Below are 26,387 nucleotides of genomic sequence, written 5' to 3' on the forward strand. Positions count from 1 at the left end.
TAGTTTGCAGTCATCTGCGAACTTCATTAATAAAGACCTTCTGTGTTAGCCTGTACTTCAGAGAAGTAGATACCAAACAGGACAGGACCCAGGACTGAACCCTGTGGTACTCCACTTGTCACTGGTCTGAAGTCGGATTTGGAGTCTGCTACTTTCACAGTGTGGGTTCTGTCAGTGAGCCAGTTGGCAACCCATCTTGTGACATAGAGATTTATATCTAGTTTTGTGAGTTTATCTATAATTCAAGAGTGGGGGATAGTGTCAAAAACCTTGGTGAGATCTAGATAGGCTGTGTGAACCACCTTACCCTCGCCTACGGCTTTGGTGACTGCTTCAAAGAAGTCAATCGGGTTTAGGAGACATGATCTGCCTGTTACAAACCCAAACTGGGTGGGGTCCAGAGTGTAGAGATTACCAATTGTCTTTGTTTATAAGTTCCATGATGATACGTTCCATGGCCTTGCCGACCAGGCTCATTAGGCTAATGGGATGGTAGTTCCCAGGGTCCGTGTTGGCTCTCCCTTTGTGGATTGGATAACCATTGCTGTGCGCCATTCAGCAGGCACAAAGCCTGAGGTGAGGCTATGATTGAACATGGTACTTAGGTGGGGTGCCAGTTTGTTCTGTCGTTCGTGTAGAACGCAGCCTGGGATGTTGTCTGGTCCCATGGATGCTGTGTTCTTGGCTTTGGAGAGTGTGTTTTTTACCTGTGTAGCCATGATTACAGGAACTTTACATTCTTCCGGTATAGAGATGGGCCCTTTATGGGGTGAGGGGGAGTAAAATTAGCACTGAACCTATCTGCAAGGAAGTTGGCAATATCAGTTGGTTCTGTATATTTAGTGCCATTGTGCTATAACTCAGAGCAGATCTGAGTGTTGCCATTGATATTCTTGACATAGCTGTAGAATGCTTTGTGGTTGTCTTTAGAATCAGTGGCGATTTTGTTTTCATAACTAGCTTTGGAGGATTTTATGAGGGATCTCAGCTTCTTACTTAGGCTGACCAGGGAGTTCTTCCAGTCATGGGATTTTACTCTTTTTTGCAACAGTTTCTTTCTTCTGTTCTAGAGGTTGTTTATGGCAGGGGACCACCAGGTTGCCTTCCTTTTTCTGGGGGATAGCATTTTGGTTCTAGAAGAGGAGGTTCATGAAACCGAGGGTCCAGAGATTCTTTCTCTGGCCAACCCTATCAGCACTTCTGAAGCGTTGCCCGACTGCTCACCTCTGGAAGTGGTCGAGGTTGTTTCTCCTTGTACCCCGCTGCCTGACAAAAGATAACAACCGACTCTTGGGTACAACGGATTATATCCAGAGGCTATTACATCCCCTTCCATCTTTGTCCAGTCTCATCAAGAGTGTTACTCAACATTCCACCCAGTCAAAGGGAAACAGCAGCACATGAAATCAAAAAGCTGCTACAAAAAAAAGTCATTCAGATGGTCCTCCCAGACCAGATAGGATCCAAATTTTACTCAAGGTTCTTTTTATTGCCAAAAAAGACAGAGGACTGGAGACCAATTCTGGATCTCAGTACACTAAACAAATTTGTAAAGTCGAAAAAATTCTGGATGGTCACGGTTCAGTCTATCCTTCCCCTTTTGGAAGAAGACAATTGGATGTGCTCTGTAGATCTTCAAGATGTGTATTACCACATAAAAATGGACAAACGCTCAAGAAGATACCTCCGTTTCCATATAAGAGCCAGTCACTACCAGTTTCGAGCCCTGCCCTTTGGTGTCTCTACAGCCCCCAGAGTGTTCACAAAATGCATGGCAGTTGTTATAGCTCACTTGCGACTTCAAGGATTCCAGGCGTTTCCATATCTAGATGACTACTGCGATCCAATCAGACAACATGTCAGTGGTCTGGTACATCAACAAACAAGGGCACCAGATCTTACCCATTATGCCGAGAGGCCTTGAGAATACGGCAATGGGTGATAGCTCACAACCCCTTCCTGATTACAACACACATTCCCAGGAACTCCAACGTGATAGCAGACAAATTGAGCAGGTGCATTCTACAGCCTCACGAGTGGTCCCTCAATCCTCTGATAGCGGCAAAAATTTTCAACCTCCGGGGACAGCCTTGTTTCGACCTATTTGCCTCCCCAACCAACTACAAGTGCAGCAACTACTTTGCCCTGATCCCCCCTTGGGGACAGTCACTAAGGGATGCCCTCAGGTGTTCTTTATGCCTATCCTCCTCTCCCCCTCATCTCCCAGTTTCTGAAGAATGCACAACAGTTGAAGAGCAAAGTGATCCTCATTGCTCCATATTGGTCTCGACAAGTCTGGTTTCCCTTCTTCTGGCCTCACCTGCTACATCGACTGTGGATCCTCAATCCATCCCATACATTGATCTCCGATCAGCAGGGTCTGATTCACCCCAGTCTAACAACTCTAAACCTGACAGGTTGGTTTCTCCACTTCCAATGACTGCAAGGCATGAAAACCTCTTGTCCTCTGTGCGCAATATTCTTATTGCATCTCATAAATCGTCCACCAGACTAATCTATCTTAACACATGGAAAAGGTTCTCTCTATGGGCAGCAAACAAACAGTTAGACCCCTTGTCAGCCCCAACCTCTGTGGTATTGGATTACTTATCACATCTTTTCCACTCTGGGGTGTCTGCCTCTACTATCCGTGTACATTTAGCTACCATCTCAGATTTCCATATTGGTTTTCAAGATTCTTCACTTATGTCACACAGACTCTGTAAGACTTTCTTGAAAGGGGTTAGCCACCTAAAACCTCCCTTTAGAGAACCGGTGCAACCTTGGGATTTGGCTTGGGTCCTGCAAGCTCTAACAGCTCCCCCCTTTGAACCTGCGTCTTCATGTGATGTAATATCTCTCTTGAAAAACTTTGTTTTTGATTGCAATCACATCGGCCAGGCGACTGTCAGAACTTCAGGCCTTATGCATCAAACCTCCCTATCTTATCTTCCATAAGGATAGGGTATCACTGAGAATTAATTCTACCTTTTTACCAAAAGTGGTGTCAGAGCGATCTATCAACTAATCTATTGACCTTCCAGTGTTCTTTCCTAACCATTCTAACAAGGAAGAGTATTGCCTGCACTCCTTGGATGTTCATAGGCAAATATGATTTTATCTGGAAAGAACTAAATCTAACCGTAAATCAGACCAACTGTTTCTGGCTTTTTCTGGACCTATACGGGGTCATCCTGTTTCAAATGTTACATTGGCTTTATGGTTGAGACATTGTATTACCTTTATCTACAACAAAAAACAATCTCACCTTGGCTCATAGAGTCAAAGTACATTCTACAAGATCTATGGCAACTTCAGCAACTTTCCATGCTAAGGCTTCCCTTAATGATATTTGCTCAGCTGCAACTTGGGCCAAACCTCATACCTTTATTCTTCATTACAAATTGGACTTGACCTCCAGAGACAGAGCTTCCTTTGGCTTCATGATGCTCAGAAATGTCCTTCCATGAGGGCCACCCAGGAATACAGGTAGCTGGAGACTCTGTCCTATCGGTAAGGAATGAACGAAGATTAACAACATCAGATAAAGAAGTTATGTCTTACCATAATGTTACATTGGTGTTGTTGATCTTCGTTCATTCATTACTTCCTACCCTCTGTCCCCCATCCGGAGGTTCTTGGCTGATCTCATGTACTGCTTTCTTGTAGGTCTGTTATGACCAGCGGTAGCCTCTACTTTTATCTATCAACTTACAAACTCGATCTGAGGTAACAGGGAGCAGAGCATTCTGGGTAGGACCATGGCTCGAGAGTTTTTGGCTGATGCGAGCTTAATATTGGCCAGCTCGGTTCCGAGGACAGAACCGATAACCCATCGTAATGAATGAATGAAGATTAACAACATCAGATAAAGAAGTTATGTCTTACCATAATGTTCCATCGGTGTTGTTGATCTTCGTTCATTCATTACTTCCCACCCTCTGTCCCCCATCCGGAGGTTCTTGGTTGATCTCATGTACTGCTTTCTTGCAGGTCTCTTATGACCAGAGGTAGCCTCTACTTTTATCTAGCAACTTGCAAACTCGATCTGAGGTAACAGGGAGCAGAGCATTCTGGGTAGGACCGTGGCTCGAGAGTTTTTGGCTGACGCGAGCTTGATATTGGCCGGCTCGGTTCCGAGGATAGAACCGATAACCCATCGTAATGAATGAATGAAGATTAACAACATCAGATAAAGAAGTTATGTCTTCCCATTATGTTCCATCGGTGTTGTTGATCTTCATTCATTCATTACTTCCCACCCTCTGTCCCCCATCCGGAGGTTCTTGGTTGATCTCATGTACTGCTTTCTTGCAGGTCTGTTATGACCAGAGGTAGCCTCTACTTTTATCTATTAACTTGCAAACTCGATCTGAGGTAACAGGGAGCAGAGCATTCTGGGTAGGACCTTGGCTCGAGAGTTTTTGGCCGACGCGAGCTTGATATTGGCCTGCTCGGTTCCGAGGACAGAACCGATAACCCATCAGTAATGAATGAATAAAGATTAACAACATCAGATGCACATATTTAAGAGGAAAATTAAAAACAGAGATGGATTTTTTTTTCTTAACAAAAACTATGAGGACAGTGACAGAGGAAGCAGTGGAAACAGGTTTTTCTGACCATTGCATATGAATTGAAACAGATGAACATAGGGAACATATAAAATAAGGAAAGGAATTAAGAAGATTAATTAAAAAGAGCGGAATGAAAAAGGTCAAAAAGTTAGAGCAGAGTTGTGGAAAGATCGTTTTGACAATGAGAGATTTTTTTACAAAAATAGGTCAGAATGGCAGATAACATTTAAAAAATATATAAAAGAATGCATTTAATATGGGAAAATAGGAAAAAGACAGAAAGAAAAAAGGAATACAGAGAAATGTAAAAAGCTGCTTTACATAGTCTTGACAGATTTTAGGAATAAAGAAGAGATTTATCAAAACAATCAAGAGAAAATGAAAAATGTATTATATAAGCCAATTTTGCAAGGAAAACCAGAAGTGTCATCATATTTCAGAAGAAGAGTAAAGGAAAATAGTGGTATAATGAGAGAAATGAAAAATGAAACAGGAAAAATGAAAGAGAACAGACAAATATAATGAATATAGTAGTGAGGTATGTGAAAGAGATGATAAAAAGAAAGAAAGAAAGAAAAGGAAAGAATGGTGCAGGCAAAGACGTTTATACAAGAAATGAATAAAGAAATGAAAAAACAAATTACAATAATAGAATTAGAAAAGGAAATGGAGAAAGTAAATATGAGTTTGGCAGCCAGACCAAATGGTATAGGAGATTTAATGTATAGCGTTTTAATGCAATGGCAAAAGAATTCTGATAAAAAATATTTAATAAATGGCTAAATGATGGTATTAATTATGAAGAAATGTGCAGGGGTGTTACAAGGTTTATATGGAAGAAAAGGGAAAAGAATGAAATTAAAATATGGAGGCTAGCAATGTTGACTAATAGTGATTACAAACTATTTATGAAAATATTATAAAAAAAATTAGAAAATAAGTTGAATTTTATATGGGAAAAAACTATTTATTGGGTTAAAGGAAAAGGAAGCCAAGAGCAATTAATGATGTTGTTGTTGTTTGTCTTTCGGCTTTTCCCGGTTAGGGGTCGCCACAGCGGAACTCCGGTCTGCTAATGATTGGCAGTAGATTTTTATGGTGCTGAGTTGCCAGCTCGACGCCCAACCTTCAATGAAGGCACGGCCATTCACGCATGTCTTTGGGAACACCACTCGACCGCGGGGAGGACATGCAGACTCCACACAGAAGGCACTCCCGCACTCCAGCTGAGAATCAAACAGGAGAACCTCTTGATGTGAGGCAACAACGCTACCGCTGCACCACCGTGGATTCCAAGAGCTATTAATGATAATTAGAGAAATAAAGGGTGATGTGCAGAGCTGTAGTAACTACAGAGGGATTACATTGATCAGTCACAGCATGAAGTTATGGGAAAGAGTAGTGGAAGCTAAGTTAAGAAGAGAGGTGATGATTAGTGATCAGCAGTATGGTTTCATGCCAGGAAAGAGCACTACAGATGCAATGTTTGCTCTGAGAGTGTTAATGGAGAAGTACAGAGAAGGTCAGATTGAGTCTCATTGTGTCTTTGTGGACAGGGTGCCTAGAGAGGAGTTGTGGTATTGTATGAGGAAGTCAGGAGTGTCAGAGGAGTATGTAAGAGTGGTACAGGATATGTACGAGGGTAGTGTGACAGCGGTGAGGTCTGCAGTGGGAGTGATGGATGCATTTAAGGTGGAGGTGGGATTACATCAAGGATCAGCTCTGAGCCCTTTCTTATTTGCAATGGTAATGGATAGGTTGACAGACGAGATCAGACAGGAGTCCCCGTGGACTATGATGTTTGCAGATGACATTGTGATCTGTAGTGAGAGTAGGGAACAGGTGGTGGAGACCATGGAGAGGTGGAGATATGCTCTAGAGAAAAGAGGAATGAAGGTCAGCAGGACTAAGACAGAATATATGTGTGTGAATGAGAGGGAGGGTAGAGGAATGGTGAGGATGCAGGGAGTAGAGGTGGCGAAGGTGGATGAGTTTAAATACTTGGGATCAACAGTTCAGTGTAATGGTGAATGTGGAAGACAGGTGAAGAAGAGAGTACAGGCAGGATGTAGTGGGTGGAGAAGAGTGTCAGGAGTGATTTGTGACAGACGAGTACCAGTAAGAGTGAAAGGGAAGGTTTACAAGAGGGTAGTGAGACCAGCTATGTTATATGGGTTGAAGACAGTGGCACTGACAAAAAGGCAGGAGTCGGAGCTTGACGTGGCAGAGTTGAAGATGTTAAGATTTGCGCTGGGTGTGACGAGGATGGACAGGATTAGGAATAAGTATATTAGAGGGTCAGCCCGAGTTGGAAGGTTTGGAGACAAAGCCAGAGAGGCAAGATTATGTTGGTTTGGACATGTGCTGAGGAGGGATGCAGAGTATATTGGGAAAAAGATGCTAAGGATGAAGCTGCCAGGTAACAGGAAAAGAGGGAGGCCTAAGATAAGGTTTATGGATGTGGTAAGAGAGGACATGCAGGTGGCTGGTGTGACAGAGCAAGATGCAGAGGACAGGAAGAAATGGAAACAGTTGATCTGCTGTGGCGACCCCTAACAGGAGCAGCCGAAAGAAGAAGAAGATTAAGAAAGGAAAGAAATGAAGTGGAATTAATAGTAGCTGATATCGATAAAGCATTTGATTCAACAAAGCATGACATTTTATGGGAAATAATGGGAGAAAATAATTTTTGCAAAAAAAAAAGAAAGTATGTGAATCAGTGCATAAAATACTAGAATTAGAGGTATAAAATAAGAGTGTTCAATGGGTAGAATTTTATTTGTGATGGTCATGAATAGTATAATAAAAGGAATAAATCAAGAAATGAAAAAAAAATAATATGTACAGGAAATGGGAGTGCTATATCCTATAATTACGACTTATGCTGATAATATAATACTTTTAGCTAAAAATGGATAATAAATGAGGAAGGTAATTATAAATGCAATGACAGATTGCAAGAAGTTGGATTTAAAATTAATAAAGGAGAATGCAAGGGCTTTGGCGATGATAATGAGTTGGAAGGAATACACTTGGGAAAGAAAAGATATCAGTATTAGGAATTGTTTTTGAAGAATATGATATACTGATGGAACCATGGGAGAAATATTTGAAAGGTCCAAATGGACTTGGTATTAGTAAAATAGGTATATATTGTCTTTTCATACAAAAGTACATTTGATAAACACAATATGAATTGGAAAATTATCATATATAGCCAGTGTATATAAGATACTAAGAAAAATGCAGAAACAGTTTATTGACATTATATTTCAATTTATCTGGGAGGGGGGGCAAATTAAGTCCAGTAAGAAGAGAGGTATTATATATGGAAAAGGAGGAAGGGGGTTAGGTTTACTGAATCCAATAGTATATGGTGCTTCATTCAATTTATATAAGTGTTGGAATGGATAACTTGAAAAGAAAATAAGCTGGTAACAAGTATATATATATATATATATATATAGAGAGAGAGAGAGAGAGAGGGAGAAATATAAAAAGAATGGGCTATAATAACAATGAATAAAAGGGAGAGATAATGAGAAATGAAGATTTAAGAATGCATCAAGAAAAAATAAAATTGTGAAACTTAAAGATAGAAGGAACAAAAGAAAATAGGAAAATATGGTAAAATATAAAATATAATGTTGCAAAACTATTGTGTGAATCCATGGGAACAGTTAACAGAAGAAATAATAAAAGCTATAAAGCAAAGAAATAAAAGGTATAAGAAGACTACTGAATGTTAAGATTTGTTATGGAGGTTGCAAATTAGTACATTGCCAGTAAAGGGAAATATGCCTTATAATAAATAAATGAAAGAATATGTTTTTTCCCTTTGTGGAGAGTTAGGTCCAGTTTGTGTTGTCTTAACATGTAAAAGATTTAAACTTTATGGGGAAAATGATAATAAATAGAAAATAAAATAGTTAACTCATTCACTCCAACGGAGCTCAGGAAGTTTGGACTATAACTTCCAATGGGTAGAGCCTAAGCCTTTTGACAGAATCAAATTATGTCCTCACATTTCAAGCAAATGTTCATATATCTGTAACCATAGGTATTATGAAAGAAGTATAAATGGCAAACTCTTCAGCACAAACTATTTTTATAGTGGTAGTATACTTTAGGTTTAAGGTCTTAAACTGAATTTTATAAGTCACTGCAAACACAGTAACTATTACATTTGTAATATTTTGTAAACAACTTAAAATATCACAGCAACCACTCAAGTTACACACATACTGTTAGCAGCAATTTATTCATTTAGCTAAGAGCTTTCCTATGAAGCAAAAAAATTCTGTCTGTGTTACTTCTTTGTTGAGACATTTAGAAAATGTGAAAATTATATATATATATATATATATATATATATATATATATATATATATATATATATATATAAATTAATATAATAAAAACAACATATAATATCTATCTGCATTAATCATAGGTCAAATATTAATGCCGTTGGGTCTGCTATTGTGTAAACTTTAAAATGAAATATATTTTAAACCTTTGTACACAGCATGGTTTTGGTATTATTGATGCAAATATGACCAAGCGATATTTGCACCTGTGATGCTCGTGCCCTGGCCCAGCAATTAAGGAGACTCAATCCTCACCACTAACACCAGAGAGGGGCATCTCATATAGGAGGAAATGATAACAAACATACACACAGTAAAGTGCTATTTCCCTTAACAGCACACAGAGATCAGTCCGAGGATGGTCGCTCACTTGCTCTCCAGGTCCCCAGTAAGACTCTCCACTGGCACCGCTATAGGGTCCAGATCTCAGCTAGTGGGCAAGCTAAAACCTCCAGCACCCTCACTGTCCAACCAGTGCTTCATGTCCCTGCCCAAGTAGCTGACACACACACACACACACACACACACACACACACACACACACACACACACACACACACACACACACACACACACACACACACACACATTCTCTCTGTTTTTAAATCACATTCCTGGTTCACATTACATCATTCTTCACACTTCCCTGGGTTCCCAGGCTAACATAAACTAAATTTACATTCTTCCCCTCTAGGCAGAAACCACAGCAATAAAGGACATTTATACATGCAAATTCTGGCCATTAAAACAATAGGCAAGATGCCTCACTCTAGACTTACTGACTCCGAGATTTAACATCAAAGGGTCACAACATGCTTTACTTAGTCAGTAGAGTGCACTGTTGTTACATTTTTTCTAGTTCCACATGTAACACTATTTTTACCATTTAAGACAACAAGTCTGTGGTTTACATTAATATTTACAGATGACAAAATTGTCTCCAAAATTCTATCTGGCTAGGCTGGCAGCCTTCATCTATCTTCACCCAATCTTCACACATCTCCCCCCTGGAGAACTCAAACTAGTTTTTCAAGTGACCCTTGAGAAATGCTGCTTGAGGGAGTTAGGTCTATCTGAGTATACCTTACCCCAATCCCTGTGTTGAGAGCCCATCATCACTGGCATTGCTAATCCCACTGCAGTGCTGCATGGACATATTATATGCTTGCAACCCCAGGCTCCATCTTAGCAACTTGGCATTTTGCTGGCTGGCTCTGTTTAACCATGTTAGCGGGTTGTGATCTGTCATAACAGTGAATTTCCTTCCATACAGATAAGGCTGAAGTGTCTGCAGTGCCCACACTTTGGCTAGACATTCCTTTTCTACAGCTGCACAGCATTCCTCCCTGGGTTGGAGCGTACAGCAGAGATAAACCACTGGGTGCTCATCTCCCTCTGAAGAAATCTGGCTAAGTACAGCCCCCACTTCATGGTTCGAAGCCTCCACCTGCACAACAAATTCTTTCCTGTAATCTGGACTGGCTAACACAGGGGGTCCTCCCAAAGCTTCTTTAAGCTTTTGGAATGCCTGCTCACATACCAGGGTCCAGACTACCTTATCCGGCCTGTTCTTCCTTGTCAGGTTGTGAGGGGAGCAGCTAGGGTACTATAATGGGGACAGATTTCTGTAGTACCCTGCTGTCCCTACAAATACCCTCACCTGTTTTTTTGTAACAGGTGCAGGTCATGCCTGAATAGCTTCCAATTTGGCAGGTTCTGGCCTTATCTTACCACTCCCTACTCTATGTCCTAGGTAGGAGACCTCTGCCATACACACATGACATTTGTTCAGCTTAATAGTCAACCCTGCACTCTGTAGTCTGCCCAGCACCTCCTTGACATGCTGAAGGTGCTCTGGCCAGGAATGGCTGTAGATGGCAATATCATCCAGGTAAGCAAGGGCAAACTCTTCTGCTCCTGCTAGGATATGATCTACCAGCCTTTGGAAAGTTGCTGGGGCATTCTTCATCACAAAGGGCATCTTTGTGAACTCATACAAGCCAAAAGGAGTCACAAAGGCTGACTTCTTTCTAGCACTGGGAGTCAAGGGCACCTGCCAGTAACCCTTGGTAAGATCGATAGTTGAAAGATACTTAGCCCCACCCAGCTGCTCTAGGGCCTCATCTGTCCTAGGCATGGGGTAAGCATCTGACTCTGTGTGACTATTTAATTGCCTGTAGTCCACACAGAACTTGGTGCTGCCATCCTTCTTTGGCACCAGCACCACTGGGGAGGCCCAGAGACTATTGGACTCTTGAATCACTCCTAGTTCTAACATCTCCTGTACCTCCTCCTCCCTCAGAGTCTGTTGGACTCTCTCAGGCACTCTATAAGGGGCCTGCCTAATAGGCCTTTGGGGTCCTGTATCCACCTGGTGCTGCCCAGGTGGGTGCACCCTGGTTTCCCAGTAAACATGTCCCCAAATTCCTGCAACACTGCTCAGATTTCTCAAACCTGGGTAGGAGATAGCTGCTGGGACATTGCTACCCCTTCCACTGAAGTGTCAGCCCCAGCCTCACTGAGGAGATCAGTCCCCAGATCTCCCTCAGACTTCTCCTGCAAGCCACTGCAAATGCTCAGCACAAGAGACTCCCTATCATGGTAAGGTTTCCTCATGTTAACATGGTACAATTTGTGCCCCTGCCTTCTGCCTAGCAGTTCCACCATGTAGTTAACATCACTTACCTTTCTTACCACCTTATAGGGTCCCTCCCAAGCTGCTTCGAGCTTGTTGTGTCTGACAGGAATGAGAACCATTACCTGCTGCCCCACAGCATACTGTCTATCTCCAGCATTCCTGTCATACCACACCTTTTTCTGTTGTTGGGCTTCTGCCAGGTTCTCCTGGGCCAAGCCCATGAGTTCCCTGAGCCTTGTCCTGAGGCTTAGGACGTATGCCACAACAGACTCCTTGTGAGACTCACACTCACCTTCCCATTCAACTCAAATTAAATCCAGAGGTCCCCTCACCCTATCCCATACAGCAACTCAATGGGTGAAAAACCTGTGGATTCCTGGGGAACCTCTCTGTAAGCAAACAACAGATGGGGCAAATATTTGTCCCACTCCCTCTTAAACTGATCTGCAAATGCCTGTAGCATGGACTTGATTGTAGAGTTTAACCTCTCAACAAGACCATTAGTCTGGGTATGGTAGGGGGTGGTCTTCATGTGCTTCACTTCACAGGACTTCCACAGGCAAGCCAGCAGGTCTGACATGAAATTGGCACCTCTATCAGTCAGTATTTCTTTTGGGAAACCTACCCTGCAGAAAATCTCTAACAAAGCATTTGCCACCTTCTCTGCCTCAATAGAGGACAAAGCCACTGTCTCAAGGTATCGTGTGGCATAATCTACTACCAGTAGGATATACTTTTTCCCTGTGGAACTTGGGGTACTCAGAGGACCCACAATATCCATAGCTACCCTCTGAAATGGCTCCTCAATCATAGGCAAAGGCATCAAAGGAGCTCTCACCTTGTCTCCTGCCTTGCCTACCTTTTGGCACAGCTCACAGGTCCTGCCGTACCCTGATACATCTCTGGAAATTCCAAGCCAATAGAAGTTCTACATAATATGCCTCTTTGTACATTTTATGCCCATATGACCTGCAAAGGGAATATCATGGGCTATGGCTAGAAGCGCCAGACGGTAGGCTCTAGGCACTACCAACTGCTGTACTCTCTCACCTTGTAGCCCTCCCTCAGGGGTCCACTCTCTGTATAGTAACCCTTTGTCCCAGTATACAGATTCCCCCTTTCCTTGAGAATCAGGTGTCTCTCTAGCTACCTGCCTCAAGCCTTGCAATGTAGGGTCTGAGAGCTGAGCCTGTCTCAACTCTCTCCTTGTAACCCTTCCCAGCTCCCCTTCCACAGGAAGTCTGGCCTCCTCTGACAGTGGTGCCTCACTGTCAGCCTGGGTACTACTACTCACCTCTACCTTTGCAGTTACTCTGTCCAAGGGACCATCAGTACCCCCAAGCAGCTGTGGCCCACCTTCAGTCTCACTGCTACTGGGTAGCTCTCTCCCTGAAGTAACCTCGCCAGTCCTGGCTGCAAGTATGCAGTCTGTCTGGGTCTCCACCAGGGTACCAGACCCACATGCTTGTCTCCTACCCTGACTGCATGTAACTCCACAAACACATGGTACTGCCTCATCCAAATCCTTCCCTATCAGGACATCTGCAGGATGGTAGTTTGGTACCCTTGTTGTCTCAAGACAACCTACTATTCGCATTTAGTCATTCCCACTTACTGGCTGCCTCACCTTTTGTTCCCCACCTTGCCTCCATGGACACCTGTATGCCACATGGCCCCACTGGCTGCATTCAAAACATTTAACCCTAGCTCCTAGACATGTACCTGGACTAGTGGCTTCCCCTGCTACTGGCAGATTCTGTTGGGGTAGTCTGTGCTGCCCACCATGGGTTCCTCTAGACCCATAAGCAGTACTGGGGGTCCCTTTCCTGTGCAGGTCTGCTGTGCTTGCCAGGTATAGGTCTCCCTTCTTCCCCAACTCATCTGAAGTAGCACATTGTCTATCAGCTAACCAGATCCTCATGTCCTCAGGCAAAGTGCTAAGGGCTTGTTCCCTCACCAAAAGGTTTGTCAGCCCTTCAAAAGTGGTGACCTGACATCCACTCACCCACTTGTAGAAATAAGTGCTCAGTTCAGCAACATGCTCACACACACTTTCATCTGCCTTCATCTATGCTCATGAAACTTTTTCCTATGAGTTTCAGGTGGTAGCTTAAACAATTCTAACAAGTGATTTTTAACAGCAGTATAATCAAAACATGCAATGTCAGACATTTTTGACAAAACAGTTACAGCTTTACCATGGAGTAAGGGGGTCAGGAACCGTACCTAGAGCCTTTGGTTAGAACTATACTGTTTGCATACCCTCTCAAACATGTGAATGAAACTATCAAAATTAGCCCCCTCTTTAAACTGTGGAAGAAATTTACTGACCTTTTGTGCTTCTGGGGTCCAGTTACTCCCTTCCCCATTACCTCAATGACTCTGGTGAAGAGTCAGCATTTCCCTCTCATGCCTTCTCTGCTGGTCCTTTTCCTTGGCTTCTATCTCCAAACACCTTGGCTCCAACTCAAGTCTCTTTGGCTCCAGATGGATTTTTAAGTCCTCTGCAGAAAGGTTGAGCTGTCCATTCTCCAAGAGTATTATATCTCCACTGCCAGTCTAACTGTCCTCCTGGTTGCCATTTTCTGATGCAGCTGTAACCAAGGCTGCAATCAGGTCTGCCTTAGTCAAGTTTCCATGCACCAGTCCCCTAGCCTGGCACATCTCCACCAGCTGGCTCATTGTCAGCTTTCCATACTCCTCTGCTGACATGCTGTCTGCTCACCCTGACTAACTAAGCTAACAAAAGAAATAAAACAATTGTGATCTGAACTCTGAGTATTCATTGCATGGCTGATTTAGAGTACAAAACACCTTCAGAGCTCACTGTACACAAGCTACAGGGATTCACTCTACCCACACCACTACAAGCCAATTAGTATTTGCCACCAATTAATATGTGATATGGATATTCCTCCACTGCCAAGCAATTAATATGTGACGCCCATGCCCTGGCCCAGCAATTAAAGAGCCTCAATCCTCACCACTAACACCAGGGAGGGGCGTCTCATATAGGAGGAAAGGATAACAAATACACACAGTAAAGTGCAATTTCTCTCAAGAGCACACAGAGATCACAGTCAGTCTGGGGCTGGTTGCTCCCTTGCTCTCCAGGTCCCCAATAAGACTCCCCACTGGCACAGCTATAGGGTCCAGATCTCAGCTAGTGAACAAGCTAAAACCTCCAGCACCCTCTCTGTCCAACCAGTGCTTCATGTCCCTTCCCAAGTAGCTGACACACACACACACACACACACACACACACACACACACACACACACACACACACACACACACACACACACACACACTTTGAGAAGAGTTTATACAACCACACAGCCACTCCTGGGGAAGGCTGGCACAGGTTCGCCAGCTGTGCCCCTTTCTCACAGACTACAGCAGTACCAGCTGCCACCACCCACTAATATTTATCAGCTACTCAAAGGCCCTTATAAGGGTGTCCAATTATTACTGTGCAATATTATCATCCAATTGGTAGTATAGCCCAGGGCTAAAACTATTAGAGTGGCTTTGTACAATTTTACCAAAGGCATGCAAGTACTCTAAAGAGCTTAAATTATCTCTACAAAAACAGCCACAGTTGAAATAGTTTAAAAATATTTAATAACAAATAGTCAAAACACAAGACAATACTTTTTATTACACAATGCTAGTCAAGAGTTCATAGATCACAGAGAAATACTTAAAATAATTCAGTAGTACAGTTTTGACATCACATAAAAACACTTTTCTAATCTTTCTAGTTTCTAGCTATTCCTAAGAGAAAACACAAATCTAAGATAAACTTACATATAGAGCAAGACAGGGCTGTGAGTTGGATGGTCAAGACAAAAATGCTTAATGCTCTCTGATTTTCTCTGTTTTTAAAATCACATTCCTGATTCACATTAAATCATTCTTTACACTTCCCTGGGTTCCCAGGCTAACAGAAACTCCATTTATATTCTTCTCCTCTGGGCAGAAACCAGAGCAATAAAGGACATTTATGCATGCAAATTCTAGCCATTAAAACAATAGCCTTAAAACAATAGGCAAGATGCCTCACTCTAGACTTACTGACTCCGAGTTTTAACTTCAAAGGGTCACAACATGCTTTACTTGGTCAGTAGAGTGCACTGTTGTTACATTTTTTCCAGTTCTACATGTAACACTATTTTTACCATTTAAGACAACAAGCCTGTGGTTTACATTAATATTTACAGATGACAAAATTGTCTCCAAAATTCTATCTGGCTAGGCTGGCAGCCTTCATCTATCTTCACCCAATCTTCACAGCACCTACAGTCTAGATAGGAGTTAACTGCAGATGCACCTGGAGGTGTCACTCAGATGTAATGAGTTAAAGACTTACAAGATTATAATTGGATAAATGTGGATATGATTGACTGTGGTTTCTATGGGAAACATGGCAAAGAATATGTCAATAATTTAGATAAAAAATGTTTTGTATTATATGGACAATTTAGAATGAGAGACTGAATTAGATTAAGTTCAACTGAAAGTGGATGCTACCAAATATAAGGAAAGCATTTTTTTTTGTGGAAAAAAGAGTGGGGGTTTATACATACATAAACAGATGATAATAATGAAGGAACACAGTGCTTAATGCAAGTTTTTCTTCTTTTGTAAATATATAAATATATAAATATATAAATTGTAATTAGTTGTACAAAAAAGAAGTTATGTACTCACCATAACGTTCCATCTGAGAAGTTAGACTTCACTTGTCATCAACCTGTGGGTTTTAGATCTGATATGGATCTGAGCCGGCAGCTTTCCAAGCTAAAATCCAAGCTCCAAGCTCCTCCCCCTCACCCATACTGCACTGCAACCTCCTTCCAACCCTCAGATTGAGTTTGCCACCCACATGACACACATCAACCCAAGAGACATAACCTGACCTGAACACATAAAATAGGCTCACCCAGACCCAGAAATTCTGAGCCCAAGGACAGATGTAAACCATCAAGGTCAGGGGGAAGGAGGGTGGGGAAGGTTGATGAAAAATGAAGTCTAACTACTCAGTTGGAACGTTATGGTGAGTACATATCTTCTTTATCTGAAGTAGCTAACTTCATTTGGTCATCAACCTGTGGGACAGAGTACCCAGCTGCCAAATTTCTTGGGAGGCCCTTAATGAAGGATATTCCGGAGCACTGCAGAACCAAATGAAGCCCTTCCTCTAGACACCATGTCCAACTTATAATGAGTAATAAAGGTGTGAGAGGAAGCCCAGGTAGCTGCTGAACAAATGTCATCCAGGGAAACTCTGGACCAAAATGCAGCAGAAGTAGTCATAGAACAAGTAGAATGAGCATGAATCCTGGCTGGTCCTGGTAATCCAAGTTCCTTGTATGCCTGCAAAATGCAAAGAGAGATCCATCTAGCAAGAGTCACCTTTGAAACTGGTTTCCCCAAAAAGGGTTTGGCAAAGGAAACAAAAAGCTGATCAGACTTACGGAAGGGTTTAGACCTATGTAAGTAAAAGCGTAACTACCTGTGAATGTCCAGCAAATGAAGTTTGTATTCCCCTTTATTTTGAAAGGTAGGAAAGAATACTGGGAGATGAATAGACTGATTGATATTTGATTCTGAAGTGACTTTAGGGAGGAAAGAAGGGTTAATCATGAGAGACATCCTGTCCTTATGAAAAACTAAGTACGGGGGGTTCATACATAAGGCTTGAAGCTCCAACTCTCTCCTGGCTGAGGTGATAGCTACCAGGAAAGCTGTCTTCCATGACAAGAATTTCAAATCAACTGATGCTGTGGGTTCAAATGGAGGTGCAATTAAGGCCTGAAGAACCAAGGTCAAATCCCACAGAGGGGAAGGATGCTTAATTGGAGGTCTCAGTAGAAAAGTACCTTTGATAAAGGTCTTACAAATTCTGGCAGCAGCTAGAGAACCTGAATTTTTTCCTACATGAAAATGGGATATAGCTGCCAGATGGACTTTCACTGTGGAAGAGCTGGCCCCCTGCTGGAAAAATTGAGACCAAAAAATCTAATACCGCTGAAACAGGAGTGGTAAAGGGATCCAAATTTCTCTGAGAAGCCCAAATGGAAAAACATTTCCATTTACTACAGTACACCTTTCTGGTAGAGGACATGTGTGCTGCCACGAGAATGGACTTGATGGGGGAGGACAGCCTGGGAGTCCTGGCAATTAATGGAACTGGAGCAACAAGCAGTAAGCTTGATGCTGTCTAGATTCAGAGGAGGAATTCCTGAGGGATGACAAATGTGATCTGGAATGGGATCCAATATCCAGGGCGGAGCTACTAAATGAGACCGTAAGCAAGGAAAGCAAATCTCACGAGGCCAGAATGGGGCTATGAGGATAATCCTGCTCCCCAACTGCCGAGCTTTCTGCAAGAATTTTGTCATAACAGGTAGCGGGGGATATGCATAAAGAAGACCAGGTGGCCAAGCATGGACAAGAGCGTCCCTGGGGTTTCCTCCCGAGGGGGAATCAGAGCGAAAAACTCGCTGCACTTCGCATTGGACAGTGATGTGAAGAGATCGCAGCAAGGCTGACCCCACTTGAGGAAGATCTGTTCCACACATAAGGGTTCAGAGACCACTCGTAGGGCAATAGGATAGTCCTGCTCAGTTTGTCCACTAAAATGTTGGACTGACCCGGGATGTGCATTGCTATCAGAAAACGGTTGGTGGAGATCGCCCATTCCCACACTTTCATGGCATCTCAACAAAGTGGGTAAGACCTGGTTCCCCCCGTTTGTTGATATACCAGACCAATGACATATTGTCTGACTGAAACGCAATAGTTCCCAGAGGAAGAGAAGCATGAACGACCTGCAATGCTAAAAGGACCGCCCTCATCCCCAGAACATTGATATGCAGAACGGTCTCATTTGGGTTCCACATGCCTTGGACAGTCCTGCTCGAGCAATGACCGTCACCCTAGATGGGAGGCATCTGTGGTCACTGTGGCTTGGGGCGGGGGTGTAACAAAGGGGCGTCCTTCTCGAAGATCCTGGGATTGAAGCCACCACATGAGGGAAGCTTTAAACACCTTCTTTAGAAGAATCAGGAAGTTTAGGGGCTAGTATAACAGAGACCACTGAACTTGTAACGTCCACTGCAGCATTCTCATATGCAGACATGTACAAGGAGCCAGATTTATGGCTGCTGCCATGGATCCTAAGGTTCTCAGTACTAACTCTGCTGGGGGTGAAGAAGTCTGAAGAAGTGCCAAGACATAAAGGGTCAAGTTCCGAAGTCTATCTGGAGTCAAAAATACCCTGGCCTGAAAAGAATCTATTCTCGCCCCTATGAAGTCCAGAATCTGAACAGGCTGAAGAGAGGACTTTGTAAGGTTTATTGTAATACCCAGTAGATTTGATAACTGAAGGAAGGAATTTCTGGCTTGAATGAGTTGATGCCTGGAGGGGGCGGTGAGGAGTCAATCATCCAGGTACGGAAAGACCTGGATGCCCTGAAGCCTCAGGTGGGCCACTACAACTGCCATGACCTTGGTAAACACCCTGGGAGCTGTGGTGAGACTGAAAGGTAGGACCCTGAACTGGTAGTGATTGGCTCCTAGCCGAAAGCGGAGAAACCTCCTTGATCGCATGTCCATCAGGATATGGTAGTACACATCTTTGAAGTCTACTGAGCACATCCAGTCTTCCTCCTGCAAGAACGGCAGGATGGACTGTAAGGTGACCATCCAGAACTTCTCCTTGGCAATGGACAGGTTCATTGTGGATAGGTCGAGAATCGGCCTAAAGTCCCCCGTCTTTTTTGGCACCAAAAAAAACCTGGAATAGATGCCTGATCCAGACTGGTCTGGGGGGACCGGCTGGATTGCCATTTTGCCTAACAGCTTTTCTATTTCCAAAGCTGCCACCTCCCTTTGTGAGGGTGAAATGTCTGGCAGGCACCTTGGGATTAATGGACTGTTCATAAAGGGAATGGAATACCTCTGGATATTATTTGAAGCACCCAGCGGTCTGATGTTATGGACTCCCATTGAGCTAGTTGCTTCAAAAAATGCCCCACGACTGCCTCCAGAGTGGAGCAGTCGGGCAACTCCTCAGGGCTGCTGCATGGGTCGATCCGAAAAAGATTCCCGTGACCCAAAGTTTTTCGATCCCCATCTGCTTCTGTGCCGCCGTCCAACTTGTCCCCTTCTGCCTCTAGGGGAAAAAGAGTCTGGAGCATCCCGGGAATGGTGAGACTTCTGGAATCACAACTTCTTTTGCCCTCGCTGATTCCTAGAAAAGGACCTTTGAGGGTTAGAGAAGTGGATCCCGACGGCTGACAGCGTCTTCCCGTCATTCTCACTCTGGACTAGCGTGTCTTGGACGGTCTTCCTGAACAGGGTCGAACCGTCAAAAGGGGCATTCGCGAAGGACACCCTGAAAGGTTCCAAAAAAATCGCAAAGTCAAAGCCAGGCATGACTCCTCATGGCAATGTCGAATCTGGCTACCCTAGTGGCTCCCTTGGTGGCGTGAGAGAGTAAATGCATGGACGTGTTAGGAACCAACTTGAAAGTGGCCATACGCGCCGAGAATGAATGTTTATCCTCGGCCAAAATGGAATCCGGGGAAGACTCAGCTTACTCTTTCACAAGGTCGTGCTGAAGCCTAATCACGTGGGTCATATAGTTCAGCGCCCGTAAGGCAAAGGTAGCTGAAGCATATGTCTGCTTTCCAAGTCGATCCATCGCTCTAGACTCCTTGTCCGGAGGATGGGCCGAGAAACTCTCCTGCGCCAGTTTCTTTTTGGTGGCTGCCGCCATCACCATGGCATCAACTGGAGAACCCTTACTTCATGCAGGCTTGTCAGTAGGAGGGCTCAACACTTTATCTATCCATTTTGGTATTGGCTCTACAGTGTCAGGTTCCTTCCAAGCTCTGGTGGTAATGAGGTCCACCAGAGGATCACCCAGGGGGGACACCCAAGAGGTAGGTGGGCCTGCGTCGAACACCTCCAGAAATACCGACTCGTCCGAGGAAGGCTTTTGGGTGGACCAGCCTCCCCTATGGCGGAGAATTTCCATTATGTCTCCAAAGGAGATGTCTTCAAGAGGTGATCTGGGGGAATCTTCCCTTTCCTCCAAGTCGGTATCCTCAGTAAGGGACTCGGGGGAGTCCATGTGCCTCCTCTTGCACTGGCATTTGCGAGGGACCTCCTCGGGGAGGCTCTCCTAGGAGGGCTCACAAACAGTTTTGTATTCCTCAAGGGGAACCGTCTGGGACATATCAGACACAGGCTGTCCCTAGGAGGACTGGATGACTGAAGACATACTCAACTCCAAGGGAGCAGGGGCGGACTTCGAGGAAATAGTGAGGGGTCTCAATCCTCCTGAGAGAACTCTCTCCACAACGTCAAAGGCCGAAGGGGAGACGGCTTCCCTGAAACTGGTGGGACAAGTAGCCATGCCCCTCAGATCCGATGACGAGATCAGAGCCGAGCCTGGAACAGTCTGGGCCAGAGGGATGGTATGTCCTGACCACAATGGAGCTGACGATACACTCATCCCCTCAGATCCGATGCCCAGATCTCGGCTCCGAGAGCTCAGATCTGACATAGGATCTGACATACTCGAGGACATGGTCAGGATCGAGGTTGGAGGAACCAGCTGCAACAACCCCCTGACTCCGGGGCTCCTCGGATCCAGGGACTCCGAAACCCGGGGATGGATTGGGCAAGGAGCTATCGGGGCGAACATCGGATCTGAACTCCCCACTCCAGCTGGCGGAGGAGCCAGCAACACTCCCATCTGCAACTGAGTCTACAAGAACCTTCTCATCATCCGGTCTATGTCAGTTTCTGAAAGGCTTCTTGTGGATCTGGAGGATGCCACCGACACCAGCCGGGAGGGCCGATGCGAGGACGACCCTGAAGTGGGCCGAGCCACCGGCTCCGGGGAGAATCTTGGAGAATGGAGCTGTGGGGAAGATGGCCTAGGCACCTTTTCTGGGGTAGAGACCACTTTGACCAGGGGGCCGACGGATATGACGGATCCGCTGGTCTCTTACGACCCCTCTCCTTGTCGCTCTCTCTTTTTCTCTTTCCTTTTCTTTTTCTCTGTGCTTCTCTTTCCTGGCCTCTCTATCCCTCTGTTTTGAAGAGGGAGTGGGAGTCCCAAAGAGGGAAGAAGGACCAGAAGCTGGTACAGCCACAGCCGTGGCCGAAGAAGAAGAAAAAGCCCCCAATTCCGCTGGGAGAAGACCAACCAGAATCAACTTAGCCTTGCGATCCCGCAGAGCCTGAGGGTTAAAGGCTGCACAAATCTTGCAGCCCGAAAAAAGGTGGTGAACCCCTAAACACACGATGCACAGAGTGTGACCATCGGCCGGTGACAGCTTATGGCCACACTCTGTTAATTTAGAGAAAGTCGACTTTTGGGAGTCCGACATAGCCACCCCACAACCAGCAAAGGCTAACTAGTAACCTAGTTAAACGCACATGCACACACCCACACACTAAGGGTGGGAAGGGGAGACCTACACTAAGACAAAGTTTACAACTCTAGACTTTTTTTTTTGCGGAAAACCAAGGGTGAAACAAGGGGAAAAAAAGTCTAAACCACGCACACAAACAATTAGATCGCACAGTTAAAGCTAGACCAAAAAGATCCCACTCTACCTGCCTGTAGCTCAGAGATCACGTCTTGGCGAAGCCACGGCAAATGAGATCTGGGGGTTGAAAGGAGGTTGCAGTGCAGTATGGGTGAGGGGGAGGAGCTTGGAGCTCGGCTCTTAGCATGGAAAGCTGCCGGCTTGGATCCGTATTGGATCTGAAACCCACAGGTTGATGACTAAATGACATGAATGAAATTAACTACTTCAGATTAAAGGGGTTCATATTACGTTATCGAATTGTTAAAAGTTTGAATGTAATATGGTCGAAGCCATATGATCGAACGTTTAACAATTCGAAAACCTAAAAAAAAAAAATAACACAAAAAACATACCTGACAGCTTAAAGCAAGGGGGCAAGATGCCCTGCACCCCCCACACCCCTGCTCTTTAAATATACCAACTCAAAGATAGCACTACAGTGCAGGAAAGGGAAATCTTCCCATTCCGTACTGTACGAATATCTTCGTTGAAATGTTTGAACTTTTACAAGTTTGATGATATGATGTCAACCATATGACGTTCGAGCTTTTAAAAGTTCGACAAAGTAATATGTACCCCAAATAAAGAACCACATGTTTTTTACATCTATCTGAGCTAGCTTGATTTAACATCTCATCTCTAGGATGACATATTCAGGAGTGCAGCATTCCTCCCATTATACTGCACTGGAGTGTCAACAAGCAATCTATGTGGTATGGGAATAGAACCCACAGCCTTCTGAACCCTCCTCTTGCACCACAGACACTGATATTCTTTTTGCAGATATCAGAGCAATGAGAAGAGCAGTCTTCCAGGTAATGAACCTTAACCTGCTTGATGACCAGATTCAGATGGAGACATGGTTAACTTTTCTAGCAGAAAAATAAGATCCGTGAAGGAGCAAATGGTTTACAAGGAGGTCTCAGGTGAAAACTCCTTCAGAAACTGTTTAACTATAAACAGTGAAGAAGGTGAAGGATCCATGGGCAGACAGGCTGAAATGGTCACAAGATGTACCTTTACAAAGGAGTAAGAGAGGCCAGAGGATAGTCCCTCACATAAATATTTAAGCACTAGGGGTACATAATCCCTCTTGGGACCCTGGTTATTGGATAGGTACCAACCTGAAAATCTTTTCCACTTGCCAGTCTAAGATTTCTTACTTGCAGGTTTTCTTGCCTCTTTTAATATCAGCTGCACACCCTCATAAAAAAGGTGCTTAAAAAATAATAATTAAATCATCTAGGCAGTTAAGTGAGGAAGTTTGAGACTGGGGTGTATCAAACTCCTCTGGACTTGAGTGAGTAGGCCCAGTTTGTGAGGAAGGTAGTGGTAAATGCCTTTGACCAATTCCACAAGAAAGGAGAACCAATTTTGCCTGGCCCAAAAAGTCATCACACTGATTTTTGCGGAGTCCTTCTGAATTTTTAGAATTACACTAGATATCAGTGTAAAATGTGGACATGAATAAAGGAACATTTCTGACTATGGGAAAGAAAATGCATCTATTTTTCAGACTTGTTTGCAAGGAGTCCCGGAGCAGAGTTTGTTCATTTGGAGGCAAACAGAGCCATTTGAGGTGTTCCCCACAGCTGGATCAAATCCTGAGAGACTGTCCCATTCAATTTTCATTTGTGAGAGTCTGTCCTGGTCCAACATAGCATGTCTGCAACTACCTTTTACTCTGACAGAATATAAGATACTTGGAGGACTAAAGAGTGCTGAAGTGCTACCTGTGGAGTCCTCATATGTAGCCTGCACAGAGGGTACAATCCAATGCTCTCCTGTTTATATACAACATCATTGTGATTCTATCTGTAATCACCCAAATAAGTACTGGGGATAGATGATGAAGAGATTTTTAAGCCATTGATCACAGCCAAAATGTCTTTGACATTCATGCGCTTTGGTCTGTCTGAGGAGTTTCAGAGGCCTTGCACCTTTACCACTATAGAATTTGTCCCCAAGAAAAATCTGAGATGTGTGTAGTTACAAATTGGCTTGGAATCACAGGAGAAAATGGGAGACCTGGATGTGTTTCTATCTGTACTTTCCACTATTGCAGTTCCTTGTTGATAAAACCTAAAATTGGAATCTGAAATTCTAGCAGAGTGCAAATGTTGGGTCCACATATTTTTTAGAAACCACCGAATCCTTCTCATGTGTAACTGGGTGAGAGGAAACATGAGAATCATAGAAGTTGTAAATCCTAGGATCCTGAGACAGTCTCTGGTTGAAGCCTGAGACTAATTTGAGAAGCACAGGAAAGTTTCCTGATAAAAGTCCATCCTCTCCTGTGTAATAAAAGCTTTTGGCTGAGAGGTGTCTATAAGACATCCCAAAAAGACAATGCTATATGGTGAGGTCAAGAAGGATTGCTGAACATTTATCTGGAATCCAAAATTAATGAGAAAAGAAGAAACCCATTCTAATCACTCTTGACATATGGGAAAAGATCTGCAAATATGAGTAAGTCATATAAATGTGTAAATCGGTGAATGTCCTTTGGGATGCAATGCGCTCTGACTGAAGCAAGACCCTTTTAAACACCTCTGGAGCAGTAGATAATCCAAAGGTAATACAGAGAACTGATAATGTGACACAGACAGAAAATCTGAGAAATTTTCTGAAGCCTGTGGCTATGGGCACGTGATGATTGTTTGTCTTTTTCGGCTTTTCCCGGTTAGGGGTCGCCACAGCGGAACTCCGGTCCACTAATGACTGGCAGTAGATTTTTATGGTGCCAAGTTGCCAGCCCGATGCCCAACCTTCAGTGAAGGCATGCCCATTCTCGCATGTCTTTTGGAGGCCACTCGACCGCGGGGAGGACATGCAGACTCCACACAGAAGGCACTCCAGCCAAGAATCGAACAGGAGAACCTCTTGCTGTGAGGCAACAACGCTACCGCTGTACCACCACGGCTTACACTATGGGCACGTGATGATATGCATATGTGAAAGTATCAAAATTTGTTACATCTTATTCCCCAAGGGAGTTTTATGATAATAGTCAATCTAAGGGATGCATGTGATGATATGCATCCCTTAGATTGACTATTATCATAAAACTCCCTTGGGGAATAAGATGTAACAAATTTTGATACTTTCAGATATACATTTAGAAAGAAAAGATCTAGAACTAGTCTAAAAGAAAACTCTTTATTTGGGCCTTAAGAATTCTGGAATAGAAGCCTCTGTCTCTTTGATTTAATGGCATTTGTGTTATGATTGAGAAGGTGAGTAAATGCTGGAGAACCTGAGGAAAAAACTCTGTTTAATTTGGGGATGGGGAGGAACTTCCCTGAAAGGAGATATTTGTATCCAATGCCAACTGCATCCCTCCTGAATGACTTTTAGCATCAAAGAGTCTTGAAAAATCTGTTAACAAAGAGGAATGTCAGTTTCTAAGGCAGATTTAAAGAGACAGAGACAAGAGAGTTGGGGAAAGGAAAAAAAATGCTGGTATAGTCATTCTGAATTCTTAGCCTGTCCCTTTTTTTGGAAAGATGCTTGTTTTTTTTTGTTTGTTTGTTTTTTATTCCCTCCTGCCATCTCTTTTTGCATCTTTGTTTGGTTTGAGAAGGTAGGTATTGTTTGTTCTGTTTTGTAGAAGGAAATTGAAATTTGGGAGATTTATAAGGCGGGCTGAAAATATTAGAAACTTCCTGTATTAATTTCCGTCTCTCATCAAATTGTCTAAGGATCTGAGTAGCAGACTGGCTAAACAAAACCTATTTATCTAAACCTCAATTTAAAACACCAGACTTTACTTCACTGGAAAACTTCTGATTATGTACCAAGGCATATTTTCTCAACACTGTGGCAGTAGAACTGGCCCTATATAAAGAATCTGCACAATCATATACACTCTTTAAAGCATGTTTTCACAATTAAGAAATGCTAGAAACTATTGAATTCAGATAGGCAGTGCCTTCAGAAGGAAGTATAGCAAAGAATTCACTCTGTCTGCACAAAAAAGAATAACCTTCCACATATCATAGGATCATAGGGGGTTACTAGGCTATTGGCCCTAAAACCTCTACACACCTAGCCAAGTTATACCCTTGTTCCCTTATGGACCAAAATATATAGTCTGTATTGTGGGCAAATCTAAGATCAGGTCTGGCTGCCCCTAAGAGGGGCATAGATGAAATCCCCGGTGTAAATTTATGGTTACCCATCAAAA

Source organism: Protopterus annectens, chromosome 1.part2 (assembly GCF_019279795.1).
Source record: "Protopterus annectens isolate FY-2018-M chromosome 1.part2, PAN1.0, whole genome shotgun sequence".
Classification (NCBI taxonomy): Eukaryota; Metazoa; Chordata; order Ceratodontiformes; family Protopteridae; genus Protopterus; species Protopterus annectens.